Source organism: Martes martes, assembly GCF_963455335.1.
Source record: "Martes martes genome assembly, chromosome: 5".
NCBI classification, from domain to species: Eukaryota; Metazoa; Chordata; class Mammalia; order Carnivora; family Mustelidae; genus Martes; species Martes martes.
This window is the reverse complement of record NC_137892.1, coordinates 50,102,993-50,119,784: the sequence shown is the minus strand read 5'-3', so window position 1 is coordinate 50,119,784 and position 16,792 is coordinate 50,102,993. Positions and strand designations below refer to the sequence as shown.

The following is a 16,792-nucleotide window of genomic DNA, read 5'->3' as shown; positions in this document are numbered from 1 at the left end:
GTTAATGTGTTTAAATATTTCTGAACACAATTTTTCCTAAATCCTCACATAACAAGCAGAAAATATGAATGTGACTATAAATTTTTTAGGTTGGGTCTACTTGATGTACTAGTATATTAAAAATGGAGCATTTCTATTTTAGTTTCTGGTATAGATCAGAGAGCATTGATCACAGATATTCCCAGTTTCCCCAGTTTCCTGAGTGAAGTGTTGAATTACTTATGCATGTAAGCAGTATGCATTTTGACATGCAAAAGAAGAGGTCGTTGGCTAAAGCCAATTCTGTGACCCTTAGCCCACCCACTGTAGGTAGAAAAGGTTTGAGATTTGAGAGGCCATTAAAGAAAATATCTTTGGAGAAAGGTGTTGGATGCTATGGCATTTTCTTCCCACTACCTTGGTAGGGGAAGGAAAGAAGCTGCTTTCCTCTCAGCTCGTGTCAGGCGGGAGGAGATTGCCATTCTCCTCTAGGGAACCAACAAACCGATCATTGAATCACTCAGGGGAAAAGGGAAAAAAAAAAAGCCTACAAGGGAGAAATTGGCTGAAGTGGCTGATGGCAGCCAAGAAAGCAAGCTTTATTGAAAGGAAATTGGGATACCATAGGAGTAAAGGCAAGAATGTGTACATACTTTGCACAAATCAGATATTGGCCATGATGAGAGAACAGCTAAACCATATTAAGTATTGCCAAAAGGACTGCTTGAAAAGGTGATATGACTCTCCCAGGGATGAAGATGATGGACTTATATGACCTGAGGCAAAGGGAAAAATTAAAAATAGCCAGCTGGAAGACAGAAGACTCAATGCTTATGTCACAGGAAGTTTACTCGGGTGTGGCCAATGGGATGAATTTCAAAGAGACCCATAAAAGTGCCCCTTTGAGGAAAAAAAAAATCAGCTTTAAACAACCACTAAGACCAGAGAACCCCATTATCAGACCAAGGGATTTCCTGAATATTCCCTCTCTTCCATCCCCCTCATAACCATGGAGGAACAAGACAGCCAAATGGGGTGGGTACAGACGGAAGAAACAGAAGATAAAAGAGTTGTTCTCTACACCTGCCTGCCACTGCAGACCCTCAACCAGAACAGGTCCAAGCTGGGGAAGGGAAGAAGCCTTAATTTGATATAAAGTTTGCTATTATATGGAACTTAAAAAGAATTGTTTTTATTACTAATGGGGCTAAAAAGCTTTTGATTTTCTGGGAGGAAATGGGAAAGTCATGAACAGGACCCATATTTCATTCAAGGGAAAGGGAAAATCTACTCAGAACAAGTTTGAATGAGCAAAGGGACTGGGGAGCATTTTTCAGTTTCACCATGCTTCCTATGAACTCCTGTTATTTCTACAAATAATTGCCTCATAATCCAAAAGTATTCTCTGAAGTCCAAAATGGAAATGTCAGTAATTTGGTAATGTCAGGATGCTTGAAATGTTTCCTCTGGAAAATGGTGCTTCATTCACATGACCCAAGGGTTGCTTCTAAATTCTCCATCTCGCAGTTAAGGAGACAACTGATGATAAGGTCTCCATATTCAACCACAAAGATCTTTTTCTTGACTTTAGAAAGTCTTTTTGCAACAATATAAATAAATAATCCCTAAAAATTTGCACCCAAATATTTTAACATTGACTCTTGTTAAATGGGTCTCATTTACATTTTTTCATTATTTGATAGGCTGCATTCAATTTACCAGTGAGCACAGAAACAACATTATATTCTAAATATCTTCCATAAGCAGATCTCTAATTGAGTAGGAGGAAGTAGATTCTCAACATGTTATAGATGAACAATTAGGAAGCATTTTTAGATGATAGTGATGGTTGGTCTAGAAATCATCTAACACATGCTAAATACAGAAAAAAACCCTTAAGAGGTCATTCAAAAATGGAATGTAAGAAGGCTACATTGCTCATACTATGACTAAACTTAGTCTCACCATCCACCTGGTTGGTCATACCCTCTTAAAGTGAAAAGCAGACACCCAGATGTAAAATATGACAAATTTTCCAAAATCATCCTAAAATGAGTAATGTGCTGAATACAAAGGGTCCTTCCATTTACAACAGTAATTCCAAATAACATCCCTGGTCTACATGACAGAAATCAGGTAGATGAGAAATGAGAATCTCTTGATTCGGTCAGTCTTTTAAATCATACCACACTGATCATTTACTCTTCCTGATTTTCCTAGACTCTGGCACCTCTGTGTGTTGGTCTTTGTGGAGACTTTGTTTTGTTGATCTATGCACCTGCCAAAGTTCTTCCATTTCTTTAAGGCTGAGAAGATTTAAATTCCTCCAGATAAGGTGAAGAAGAATATATGCCTAGTTAAGAAACCAATCATCAGAAATGAGTGGAAAACAGACTAGGTTGGAATATGCCTATTCAGCTGTCACTGAGCCCATTGGAAGGGAGGTGGATGGCTCCCGTACCTGTTTGCATTCTCCTTTGGTTACTCTCTGGCTACAGCCACAGGTCAGCCTCCTGGCCAGCTTTGCTCAAGGACCTTACCTCGATATGACCATCTGCCAGCTATGCTCCTTCTAGGTTTATGCCAGCACAATGCCATCCAGAAACTTTGGCCTTATACTGAAATCTCCTTTGCTCCCAATGAAGCATCTAAAGGCATCTTAAGTTTGACATGATCTGGATTCTTCCTGTAGGCTCTGTAACAAGCTCTTCTACAGTAACAGTCTGCCCTCCACTTTTACATTTACTTATAAACTGAGTCAGATATACCTATGTATAGCCATAAATTTGTCACTTACGCAAACACACATACTCTTTTCACAGGTGTACTAATAACAAAACTAATTTAAGCACCATCCCAAATGCTGCCTTCTCTCTCCAGCCACCATCCTCCAACCCTGGCCTCTGCTACTTCTCTTGCTTTCTGCTGGGAGCTTCCTTAACAAAGATACAGATCTTCCAGTGGTAGAAAAAGCCAATGGATGCTCCATACATATCACCAGTGGATGAGGAGGAACCCCAGCCTTCCCAGCAGTCCTCAAAGTTCACAGGAGTTAATTCCTTTGGTTTAGACCAATAAGATAACGGGAAATGGGAAAGAGCTGTCAGATGAACAACCATATCTCTGCAGTCAACTCTTGCCTCCAGCCTGTCTGGAGACATTCTGCATGACCTAACCACCCTACGCCTCCTTCATTGCAGTTCCACAATGCACCACACTGGACTTGCTTTTCTTGCTTGCTTTCACGCTTGCTTCCCTGAGATTGAACCTCCCCATAAACCATTAGCACTTATCTTTTGTTTTCTGAGGAATCTACGTGAAAAGAGTATAAAATAAACTATTTGCCTTGGTCAGGTTTTTTTTAATTATCTGACAGGTTCTTTTTATTTTCAAATGTTTGAGGTTTCTGTTTTATCTGCTAATTTGGGGGCAATTTTAGCTTTTCATGTGGTTCACTATGCTTATAAATGTGGGTCTTGAAGATCTCAAGATACCATATTTTATCAATGTAGCATATACTTTGTTAATAATTATTTTTTCCAAGCTGACTTACACTTAATATTCTTGAGTTCGAGAAAATGAGGAAGTTGGTCGGAGCGTCAAGAAGAGGTTCTTCTGAGATCATCAGAATCAGATCAAGACTGAATTTGCTAGAGCAAATGTCACTTCATACTTCTCGATTTGTGTGCATGTGGATTGAACTGGACATTTCTCCTTTTTATGTCACACTGAGTTGTTCTTTAAATTACAGAATTAAATGCTCAAAGATGAAATCTTCAGAGTTACAATGTCGCTGAATCAAACGCTGTAAAGATGAAGTAGCTTTGCTGTTATGTCTGTCAAAGCCTTCTAGCTATACTTCACATTTGGTGCCTTTATATTTGTTCTTCTATTTCTATTTTGTTAAATAAAATGTTGGAACATATACCAAGAAACACAGATTGTCCATAGCAGCATGAGACTTGGGCTGTGGTTGGAAATAATTTAAATTAAACATTACATGAACACTGAAGAAGTTTCCAACTTCCCAATTTAACTTGTGTATAAATTATACCCCCCCTCAAAAAAGATAATACAGGAATATTCTATTAAGGCATCTATGTATCTAAATATATGTAGATAGATAGATAGATAGTCTGTGTTTGTGTATAAATTATATTTTAAAGGGGATAAAAATTAGAATATCCTCATTTTTGAACAAAAAGATTACTAAATCCCACCAGAATAAAATACTAAACATAGAAAAATCCCTAGAACATAAATCTTGCTTGAAGAAATTACCTTACTTAAAATATAAATTATGCTTTTAAAGAGAACTCTTACCCAAAACATACATCCTATGATCAGATAAAGGGCATTCAATGATAAGGATGTAAATAATCATGCAAATGCTTTTCCAGTTGGGCAACTAGAAGTATTCATTTTATTCCACAGTCCTCCAAAATGCTGTGTTGCTTATCGAGTTTTAAAATAACTGCTTCCGTGTCCACATTTTGGCAGCCACAAACTATGGCGTGACTAGAACTTTGCTCATGTTACTTTGGATTCACAGGCTGTGTCTAAATGCAGCCTCTGAATTGGACTGCCTCATGCAGAATGTAGCCAAATTGGTTGCAGAGATCTTCATCAAATGTTAAGATATCAAAAAGATCCAATTATTAAAGACATTTTCAATCTATAGGCCCACACATAGTCTAGGCTAAGGCCCAACATATCCCACAGAATGACAGAAAACATTTGGAGGCGAATACAACTCTTAGAGTTGGTAACAGATGACCCTGATCAGAGAGTGGCAGGAAGTAAAAACTCATTTTTATTCATTTTTCTAAAACTCAGCTGTGACCTAATCACATATTGAATTACCAGAGAAGTTTCCTAAAGAAAATTACCTCCAGCCCGATTACAATCCTCCTACAGGGACAAGACACCAGAAGAGAAAACAGTAGACACATCAGTAGGAAAATGTAATGAATAATTTTATGCCCATAAATTCGATGACTTAGACTACACAAACAAATTTCCAGAAAACAGTAATTTAACTAAACATACTCAAAAGGGATTAACAAGCCAAGTAGTCCCATAACCATAAAGGATATTGACATAGATTTTAAATTTTTCCCACAAAGATAACAATGGGCCCAGACAAATTCTACACAATTTTCAGGGACTAACTCCAATCTTACACAAACAATTTGAGAGAAGAGAAAAAGCAGCCCAGAGGGGACAATCCATGTGATTTTATAAAACCCTGACACCATAAGCAAACAAAGACAGTAAGAGAAAGGAAATTTACAAGCCAATCTCACTCATACACATAGATTCAAAAATCACAAATAAAATATCGGTAAACTTAATTAACCACTCCAAACAAAATATACTCCCATCAACTCAATTTCTGTCAAGAACACAGAGTTGACACGTGGTTTCAGCTTCAAAAGGTAAGGAGCTTTAGAAGTTGTCACTTCATTACAAGAAGAAAAAGGTGGACAAACTGAAAATCGAAAACTTTCCTTGGATCTCTCAGATAAGAGTGTGGAAGACAAAATGCCACCCAAACCCTACAGGGAGGCCCATCAGAAAGACATGGCAGCCCAGACTGGCTTCACTAGAGCAGAAGTTGCTGAAGCTACAAACCACTAGCAACAATAAAATGGTAATTTTGACAACTGCCAAAAGAGAAGTGTGGACTAACATGTGAGAAACTCTGAGGGGAGTTTCTTCTGGGGGCAGTCTTTGGTCCCCCTGGATTTTAATGGTCTTCCTCTCCAGGAATTCCAACAGGTCTTACTTGAGGATCTGAGCATTGGACAAAAATTTCCCTGTGGTGCTGGCAAGCGGAGGGGAAGAGTAATCCTTGCAAAATATATTCAGAGACGTCTCCATTAAATAGGGCCACTCTCCAAGGCAAAGTTCTTTGCCTCAGCACAGTTTTGAAACCTTATCCCAGATAAGGGAAAGGAAGTCCTCCCCATTCCAACCCCCCTCCAGCCTTCTTGTCTCACTCAAGGGGGGGACAATATCATAAAACTACAGTGAACAGGGACAGGGCTTCAAGGAAATAGACTCAAAATACAACAGCTGGGGAAGGGAGTAGGGAGCCGGGAAAATAAAAAGGAAACCACTGGAGGACAGAGAGAAGTAAGTCTGAAGACCACAGCCCCTGAACGCAGGCCCACTAAAAGACTCAGAGTGCATCAGAAGATTACATAAAGCTTACTGGGGCACTTGGCTGGTTTAGTCGTTATAGCATGTGACTCTTGATCTCAGGGTCATGAGTTCGAGCCCCATGTTGAGTGGAGAGATCACCTAAAAAAAAATTATAGTATGTATCCCCTTCCCCCACCACCACATCAACCAGGCTTCAGTATAATAACAGTGGATTTTCGCCATTAAGAGTGGCAAGACACGGGCTCTCTGTGAGGAGTAGTACTTAGGGAAGCTCCAAAGCCAAGAGCGTAGACAAAAACAAGGATGCTGGAGTAATGTGAAGCCTCCAGAACCATAATTACAACAAACATTAAACACACCCCAGCTCTTAGCGAGAGCAGTATAAATCTGCACAGTAAAGGCCTATTAAATTAGTTACTATTAAATTAGATACAATACATTCTACTTACAATCACAAAAACATTACAAGGACGCCAAAAGGCAGGGGGAGAAAAGCGGCTATCTGAAGAGAGAAAGCAGTCATCAGAACCAGCCTTGGATATGGCAGAGCTAATGGAATTATCAAACGGGGAATTTAAAATAAGTACGATTAATATGTCAAGCGCTCTAGCAGAAAGAGTAGACAATACGCAAATTCAGATGGGTAATGTCAAGTGAAGAGGTGGAAACCTTAAGGAAGAAAAGGAAATGCTATAAATTACAAACACAGTAAAAGAAATGATGAATTATCTTGATAAGCTCATCAGTAGACTTGACACAGTTGAGAAAAGCAGCAGCAAAGTCGGGGAAAATAGGCCAGTGGAAACTTCTCAAACTGAGACGCACAGAGAAAACAGAGTGAAACAGAACAGAACATCCGAGCACAGTGTGACAACTTCAAAACGTATGACAAATGAAAGATTGTAATATCAGAAGAAGTAAGAGAAGGAAGAAGCAATCGTTGAACTGGTAATGGCCCAGCACTTTCCATATTCATGACAGCAGATACCAAACCACAGACCCAAGAATCTTAAAAACACTGAGCAAGGTTTTCTTAAATATCAAGTACAGCAACAACAGCAAACCATCTAGGGATGCTATATTCAAATTACAAGAAAACAAGGACAAAGAGAAAATCTCGAGAGAAGTCAGAAGAGAAAGAGGAAGATAAAGCATCCCACTATGACAACTTCTACTTAATGTTTGGGGAAAAAATAAATAAAAGGATTTGAAAGGAAGAAAGAAAACCCTCATGATTCTTAGATAATACAATTATACATACATATATATATATATATATATATATAATCCAGACTTCATGATAAATTAAGGTTTGTAATATTCTTATGAAGAAAATTATAAAACTTGATCGGGAAACATAAAAGAAGATCTAACAAAGTTGACAGATGTGCCGTGTCCATGCATATAATGACCGAATACTATAAAGATGCCATTCTTCTCAAATTCATATGTGGACTAAAGGCAATTCTAATCCAATTCCCAAAGGGTTTTGAAACTCAATAAGCCAGTGCTAAACCCTGCATGGAAGATCAAGGGTTAAAAATAACTGAGTCTGTCTTCTGACAAAAAATTGGATGGGGCAAGGCTCCTGGGTGGCTCAGTCGGTTGAACGGCTGATTCATGGTTTCAGCTCAGGTGGCGATCTCGGGGGCATGACATGGCCACAGGCTTTGCCCTCAGCAAGGAGTCTGCTTGACATTCTCTCTCCCTCTCCCGTGCCCTTCCCCCCAATCACATGCTTGCACTCTCTCTGAAATAAATAAAAACTTTTTTTTCCCTTTTTAGTAAAACTTTTTAAAATTATGTTCAATAACAAAAACAGAATGAGTGAAGTGCCCTATCTGATATCAAAAAATATTATAAAGTTATATTAATGAAGGCGGTGTGGAACCAGACCGTAAGAAAGAAAAATACAGGAATGGCATATAGAATCGACAGGCAGATACACACTTACATATATAAACTTGAGTTGTGAAGTAGTAGCACTCTAGATCAGAGAGGAAACGTTTCAATAAGTGTCAGACAACTGCTTGGCCATATGTGGAAAAAAATGAAGCTGAACCTCTATATCACACAATACACAAAAATGAGTTCCAAGTGGATTAAAGACTTCAAGAATAAAGAGAAAAATGATTAAACTTTTGGAAGATAGGCAACTGTAGAGAATGTCAATGATTATGACGATCAGAGGCACTACCTGGAAAATGTGCTGCATGGGGGGCAAAATGTCTGAAAAACAAACTACTGCCAAATTTCAGTCATAATTAAAAATAAAATGGTATTTACTGATATGAAAATAATGAGGTCCAAATGAGCTTGAGGACCCAAATTTGCAAAGATATTCCTTAAAATTTAGGAGGACCTGGGTTAAGCATCTGCCTTCCGCTCAGGTTGTGATCCTGGAGTCCCAGGATCGAGCCCTGCATCAGGCTCCCTGCTCAGCAGGGAGTCTGCTTCTCCCTCTCTTTCTGCCCCTCTTCCTGCTCCTTCTCTAGCTCACTTGCTCCTTCGCTCACTCTCTCTCTCATAAATAAATAAAATCTTTTTTGAAAAATAAATAAAATAAAATTTAAACTATTCTGTCTACCTCTTCTGACCCTGGGGAAGGTTTCTCTTTATTCGCTCTTTATACAGAGAATGCAGAAGAAACACACTGTTGGAGGAGGTAACCGAGGGTCTCCCACTGCACAAGTTCTTCCTCGAAAACTAGAATGTTCAATACAATAGCACCGGCAGCTCCAGATGTAATGGAAAAATGCAGTCGAATTTGCCAAGGAAAATTAAAACAAACCTATGATGGTGGCACTGGCACTTTAGATCCCTCCGTAAACTCCTGATTAACTATAGTAACAAAGATCAAATGAGCATTGGAAGCAGATTTAACTTTTCAGACTTCAGAGCATCATAGAGAGAATCGTTGCCTCAGTGACCTGGAAATGCACACATTTCCCGAGATGAACAAAGAGATTTAATGGAACATATTACATAGAGCATGAGAAAACTGCGAAAGTTTCGAAGACGGGCTTTTAAATAAAACAATTACAGAGTTGATATGGGAGGATTTCTGGTTTTCTTGCTTTCACTCTCTGGTTCTCTAAAAAGCAGTATGTTTTGAAAAGTTATAGGCAGTTTCCTCGGCACCTTTTGACATGAGCTATTGTCTTTCCTAATTCCCTAAATTCTCACTTTTCAAAATTTACACTTGTCATCTCTCGCTCCATTGTGTCCCCTGACATGCGTGTAGAGATGGAGAGACTCCAAATCCAGGCAGACCCAAAGATGTGTCTGTGTCACTAAACACGGTACATTGTACTCTATTTTTCTTTAGTTACAGAGTCTCTAAGAAAATGCTCAAAACAATTATGTTTCCCTTTATACAATAAAAATAGCTTTCTGTATTAAGCTGCTGCACATGTTGGGAAGACAGTGTTAGTTTTTTACTAGCATTTTCCTTGAACACACATCTCTGACTGAAACTCTGAACTTCACTTCCAAGATACTACGAATCAGCTCTTTTTACTTCTCTCATTTGCTTCCTTAAACAGTATTAGTTATTTTCTAGTTACTAGAAGGTCTGGAACTTCGGAAACCAAGTACTACTGTTCCATTTCTCCTGCTTCTATCAAAGCCTAAGGTTTAAAAACAGAATAACAGCCTTGGCTAATGGAAGCTGTCCTTTGAGTCCAACATCTGTTTTAGCATTTAAGATTACCAGGCATTGTATTTAAATAATTACGATGTGCACTCCTAAATTAGGAATAGACCCTACCCCTTAATGTGGACATTTAAGTTAGATATTCAAATTGGCAGCTTTATAATTTTGCATACTTTACCATGCTTAATTTTAAATGACATAAATATGCTTAAATGGTTGTTTAAGCTACCATGTTTAGTTTAGTTTAGTTTAGTTTCAGCTACCATGTGAAAATCTCCTTGGTTTACATATTATTATAATAATTGACCGATTTTAACTTTATTTGGTATTTTAACCTTTGCTGCAATAATCCTAAACCATGGTGATTTTTGTTTTCTGTCACATTTTAGTGATTCTTAACCGACCACACTTTTATAAATGGGTATACATAAAGGTCACACCTCTCTAGGAAAGGCTTAAGATTCCCTTTCAAACAGAAAAATACCAGACAGAAAGCCTAAGTAAGAAGGTGGTGGTCAGGAAAACAGCTTTCTTTGCCATAAAGTGAACAGAGCTTCAAGGTTACTGCCTCAGGTCTCTACCTGCCCATTCGTGAGGTTTTGTTCTGAACTCTTCCCCAAATTGGCCGTTGGAAAATTATCTATCTCTGAGCCTGAGAATTAAGTCCCCAAATATTGATAATCACCTCTGTTAATTATTAGGGCAGTGAATTTGTCTTCTGTGACAACTACCACAAATTACCACCAATGTAGTGGCTTAAAACAACACAGATTTATTATCTCATAGCTCTGGGAGTCAGAAGTCCAAAATGAGACTCACTGGGCTAAAATTAAGGTGTCAGCAGAGCTGTGTTCCTTCTGGAAGCTGTAGGGAGAATCTATTTCCTTGCCTCTTCCAGCTCTATCTTAGTCTGCTCAGGCTGCTCTAACAAAATACCACAGACAGGAGAGATGATAAACCACAGAAATGTATTTCTCACAGTTCTGGAGGCTGAAAGTCCAACATGAGAGGATCAGCATGGCCGGGTGAGGGTTCTCTTTGGGTCACAGACTCCCCGTCAAATCCTCACCTTGCAGATGGGCTGAGGGAACTCTGTGGGTCGCTATTCTAAGAATGCTAAGCCCATTTAGGAGGGCTCCACCCTCGTGACCAGATCACCTCCCAAAAGGCCCACCTCTTAACTACACCCACGGTAGCCATTACGATTTCGTATATGAATTTTGAGAGGACATATTCAGCCAAGAGCAAGCTCCTAGAGGCTCCTTACCTTCCTTGGCTCATGGCGCCCTTCCTCCATCTTCAAAGCCCACAAGAAGCAGTTCTTTGTGTGCTGCGACCTCTCTTAGTCCTCCAGTCCCAGATCTTCTTCCCCTTGAGGGATGCAGGTGATTACATTGGGCTCACCTGGAGAGCACAGGCTTCTCCCTCCACCCCAAGGTCAGGTGGTTACCAACATTAATTTCATCTGCAGCTCTGACTCCCTTTGCCTTATAACCTAACATATTCACAGGTTCTTTGAATTAAGACCCAAACATTTGGGGGGAGCCACTCTCCCACCTACAGTCAACGATGATCATACAGCATGATTTTGACCGCAAGAGCTGCCATGCTCCCTTGAAAGCAGTCTAAGTCTCAAGGGACACCAAACTCTGGCTCCCCGCTAAGCATTAATGCCACAGAGACATGCACCCCTGAAAAGGGCCACTCTCGCACCCCCAATAACGAGGCCGGGTTCTCCCACTCACACCTTTGCCATGGAGCTGCCCCCATGAATGCCCCAGCACTGTGAGCTGGCCCTGACTCACCTGACAAGGAGTGAGAGGGTTTGGGGGTGGGGAGGAGCTGGGTATCATGAACACTCGGAGGCCAGGCAGGGAATCTTCAGGAAGACGCAATACCTGGGTCTCCCCAGAGCGTGTGGCTCACAGGTACAGTTCAGGACAGCCTCAATGCCTTTCTGCAGAAGCTGCCTAGAACCCGGTGACTATCCCACCAAAATCCGTATCAGTTAAGGTAAAAGTCAGGCACTACGACAGCTCCTTTCTAATAGCGAGATGGAACTTTTGCTCTCTTCTGGCATTATGGTCCACCCAGTCTCAGCTGCCGGGACCGCTCTGCCCACTCATCAGCCCAGATTCCTCCCACCCTGACTCTGTTGCACGAGCACTGTCATCTGCCGGCTCAAAGCGGGGATTACCTTCAAATCTGTTCCCATTCCAGAGGAGTAACAACCAGGGGAAGATCAGTGTGGATCCACTGGTCAGCAAGCTGGGCAGTGACAGCACAAATCATTTCCCCTCCCCTGCCAGATGCCATCGTGCAGACACACCTAGCTGCAAGGGAGGCAGGAAATGCAGTCTAGCTAGGCGGGTCCTAACATCTATTTAGGACCTGCTTTGTGCTAAATTCTTTCTGCACATTATTTTGATTGCTTGTTTTTAACCAAATGAACACCTGAGGCAGAAAGTAGCTAAGTCATCAGCTCATGATCACCCAGGGCTCCTGGACCTGAACCCAGGCTCACAAAGCACGGCTCTTTCCACATCAATGGGACAGCCCAGGGCTCCGCATCCTGCCTGGCCATGCACAGCTTGTTTTTCAGGATTCGGGAAAACATTCACGTTGGCTCTGCCTCTTTTCTAAGTTCTTCGTTTCCCTATATAAACATTCCCTCTACCTTGTCTTTCCTCTCCCCGGGCAAAACACAGTGTTGACCTCTATCGTTTGTCCTAGGTATTCAGTAAATTGCCGGCTACGTGTATAATGCAGAGCCCTGAATTTTAAAAGCAAACGATAGATAGTCGTGTTCTCTTATTTTTAAAGAGCCTAACTCAAATCCAGTCATTTTACTTTTTGCTTGGCTGTCCTTAAAGACATTTGGTTTCCTTCGCCGCCCGGCGCCGCCCCCCTCCCCGCGCCCCCATCAGTGGGAGGAGCTGGTCTGTGAAGGCCAGAAGCAGGCCAGACTCCAGCTAACGATTAGACCCACATCCTTGCGCAAGAGGAAACCAACCCAGAACAAGATCAACCGAAGGAGGCTGAAGAAAATTATTACGTGGCAGAAAACCTTATAAAGAGAAAACAAGGGAAGTTTGCCGCAGAGCCACCGCCCCTTTGAAAATCCCAGCAGGAAGCGCTAGAAAGTATCCTATCCATTCCCCTTTTCCTGGAGTCTCTTTGTCCTTTCTCTGCTGTTTCACCAGCCTTTACATCAGCGTTCATGAACTTTCACTTCCAGTTTAGAAGGTAGCTCCTGAAAGACAGAGTGACGATCTTCAAGTTTGTTCATCCTTCTATAGCACTCTGCGTACAAATGGTGTTGGGTAAATGATCTGGGGACTTAAATGTGGAAGGTGGGAGTCCAAAACCTTGGATGAGATTTGCTTTCTTCCCCCTAAGGCCCAGAGAAAATGACGGTCTGGTCGTCGCACACGTGACACACAGCCTCGCCCGGAACACCGGAGGCAGCCCACCTCCCTCCCAGGCCCCACCGCGTGGGCGGGCCTCCAGGCCTGGGGGTGTGGGCCAGGTGCGGAGCACCAGAGCTCCTACCACCACTGCCGCAAAGAGACCAACAACGGTGCATGTCCTTGTAAGCTGAAAGTGCTTTTCCTCAAAGCTGCACATCTTGTCAAAATTGTTTGCCCACATCACTGCAGTCTGTGTGCAGGGAAGCCTGAAACGAGTCCGTGTTTGGAAAGCAATGGAGAAAGTACAAGAGGTTCTGAAATTCATAAGCCTGGGAAAGCAATGATTCAGAGAGAAGCTGCTCTTCTCGGTTCTTCCAAATTGAAAAGCGCCGAAAGCCACAGAGCCGCTGCTGCTTGCCTAGGCTGGTTCCCGTTGACCTGACTTGACCTTGTACCTCCCGTGTGAACTGGGCCTCCAGCTAGCCCAGCAAACCACAGCCCCCTCCCCTGACCAAGTGTGACCTCTCCGTCTCTCCTCCTCCCTGCAGAAGTACCAGGAGAGCCCTGCAGAGAGACAGTCAAGACTGAGGTCAAAGGAGTGGCTTAATTAAAGGGTTAACGCCAAAGCAGTTCTCACAGCTCTCCTTCCTTCCCTTTCCGCCAGCCTGCTGGCTTCTCATCCTTTCTGTTTTATAGTCTTCAGTTCCAATTACGGAGGATTAATAATTAAGTGATTGTTAATTCTCTTCTGTCTCCTGGAAGTCATGATCCTCAGAGCCACGATGATAACCACCATAGCCTGGGAAGGAAATGCAGATGGGCAGAACCGAAGGAAATTACAGCGTTTTCTTTCCTGTGTCAAAATCACAGCATCCTCAAATGAAATGGGTTGTAGTCCATAGTCTGCAGTCTACAAACAAACGATGTATCCTATCTTGAAATGTGTTTCTTCTTTCTTCTTTCCCAAGTACTTTCGTGTCCTCCAGACTTGGGAGGTAGAGATAAAGGCAACATTACCATTCAGGGATTATGAGCCTCCTTGGCAACAACTATCCAGCTTTAAATATTTACTTGGCATCTGATTAAAATTCAAATAGACCTGCAGTTATTGGGTAAAATAAAGTGTGCCCCATAACTCGAACCATTCATGATGTGTGTAAATTTTCAACTGACCTAATTTATGTTTCCAGTTTGACCCACATTAAGTTGAGTCACTCCTTACTAGAGGGCATGCCGTCAGGGCCAACCCAAAAGATCTTAGTCAAGGAATGTTCTTCTTTGATGTCACTTTTGACTTCTGGGAGTTTATAAAATTAAATCCGTTCTGAAAAACAGTGAATCTCTATAATGTGTTGGGGGGGCAAGGGGTGCTTGGTGATGAACACCAAGCGTATTCCTAACTGTTTTAATATTTTAAGGCAATCCAAGGAACTGGCAACTAGAAAAACCTTCACTAACCCCCTCCACCTCATACCAATATTGTCCTTGTATTCCCTCCAAGTGACGTGAGCTACATCATTCTACTCTTGCCTTTCCCATTTTCCCTAATAGAGATTTTTATATCTACAGCAGCTAGACGTTAACCTCTTCAATGAGAGTAGCCCTTTATTCACAGTACACGCTCAACAGATATTTGGGAACAAACAAATGGATAAGTGAGTGAAAACCTAATTCAGGCCAGGTACCACTCATTAATGAGGCTTTTTTCCTACCTAACTACATTCTTCCCTCCTACCCTCGATGTTCGTCAGCGGAGTTCCTCGGTTCTGCGAGCATGGGAGAGCGTTTGGGTTTGAGCAGCTCTCCCAGGATACCAGCCACAACAAAGATCGGGCAAACCCATGTGGCACCCTCCCTTCAGACAAACTGACTAGTGGGGTCAGCGACAAATGAATGCCCATCACTTATCCATCTCATGGATACCCTTAGCCTTTGTATGAACTTTGCAGCCCTCCCGATCTGACAAGCCGACGATGAGGCTCACGCGCAAATAGATATTGTATGGTAAATGATTCAACTTTGAACATTTTCTGCTGGTCTTCACAAGCTTCTGAATCACTTCCGTTGAGGGATGTCCTGGGGTTGCGAGGCAAACTACTTTTGTGTGAACCAAAAGTTTCTGGCTACAGTATCGGGCAAGCAAAATAGAAGACAGAGAGAGATTGGATTTGGGCAGCCGTCACCCAGAGTCCTGACTTTCGGACTGTCGCCTGGTCACACAACACCTTCAGAGCCATCAACAAGCTATGAAATAAGGGAAGGGTACATCCTGGGACTTATCCATTAAAGACATTTTTATTTATGTTCTCAAGTTTTATATAAGATCATATTGTTTGGAGGTTGGAAAATCACTAAAATAAGGCCTCGCTAGGGAAGGCGAGGAGCTCTGCCAGGAGCCTGCAGGGTTTTTCAGTAACCTCCACGTTTCACTCAGTCACAGTCACTCCACAAGTATTTCCCAGCCCCTGAACAATGTCTGGTGCTGTTCTAAGTGCTGGGAAAATAGCCGTGAATGAGAGAATCGAATTCCTGCCCCCACTCTAGAGAACTGGTAGAGTACAGTATTTATAGTATTCTCTTTTTAACTTCCTAAAATAACTGTGATCAGGGCACTGCGTCCTAAATTTCACGTATGCCATGGAATACCAGGAGAAGGAATTTTCTGAACCAAAATATCCACAAATTAACTTCCTCATTCATAAAAGACTGCGTGAATTACAGCATTACCAATGCAGGTGAAAGCTTCTCTTGCTGGGGAAAACATTCCCTGCACCTTCCCCTGTTTGGGTGTTTCCCAGACTCCTCGGAGGCCTGGTTCCCGTCTCCCTGCAGCTCTCTAACCTGCACATGCCCATGAAAGGCATCCAGCGGGGCCAGGGGAAGCCTCCACCACTGGGTCAAGCACTGGTTGCAGAAGCCACGGGCAACAAAACCCCAATCACGTAAACCCAGAGCGGAGACTGTTCTCCTTACCCGGCCCATCGCTATTGTCCAGGTTAGCAGCACGCTGACCAGATGCCGGAACCCGGAGCTTTCCAAATGGCCACAGGAGCCATTTCTCTCTCAAGAAACTTACACTTAAATAGGGTCATTTCAGAGCCTGCTGAGACAGCAGTCCTAACTTTATGTAACAAAAACCAGAGGGGAAGGCCCAGGCCAGCCTGGGTGCCCCCAGGCAGCAATACAGCACCTCGGTACCCAGCAAGGGCTCTGGGCCAGAATGCCTGCGTTCAGAGCCCAACACCTTGGCACTTCCCTTGACCTTTCAGAGCATCCTTCTAAAATGCAGAAGACAAACCAGTACTTTCTTGCAGTGCTGTTGTGAGAATTAAATGAGTGCATACCTGCAAACCAGTTAGCTCTGAGCCTGGCATTAAGACGCTGGTGGCCACAGCCCTAGGACACATCACACGGGTGCCTGGGCGCTCCCAGCTCAGAACACTGGCCCCACTGTTTGCTGATTTCTGTCCACATGACTCTCCCCAAAGAAACATTAAGAAACACATTAAACAGCAGGAGAGACAGTAAAAATATTTACAAATGATACCAAACACTAGGTTCAGACTAAAATTTTGACGTT

At 42.2% G+C, this 16,792-nt stretch overlaps 1 pseudogene across 1 annotated transcript in view; it reads left to right on the top strand.

Moving 5' to 3' along the window:
- The window catches only part of LOC308343294 (large ribosomal subunit protein eL13-like), a 30,231-nt pseudogene extending 14,073 nt beyond the window's left edge, over positions 1 to 16,158 (top strand). The window contains exons 2-4 of the transcript in view: positions 13,202 to 13,394; positions 14,764 to 14,867; positions 16,011 to 16,158. The product of the transcript in view is annotated as a large ribosomal subunit protein eL13-like (transcript). The remainder of the gene's footprint in view (positions 1 to 13,201; positions 13,395 to 14,763; positions 14,868 to 16,010) is intronic.
- The last annotated feature ends 634 nt before the right edge of the window (positions 16,159 to 16,792 follow it).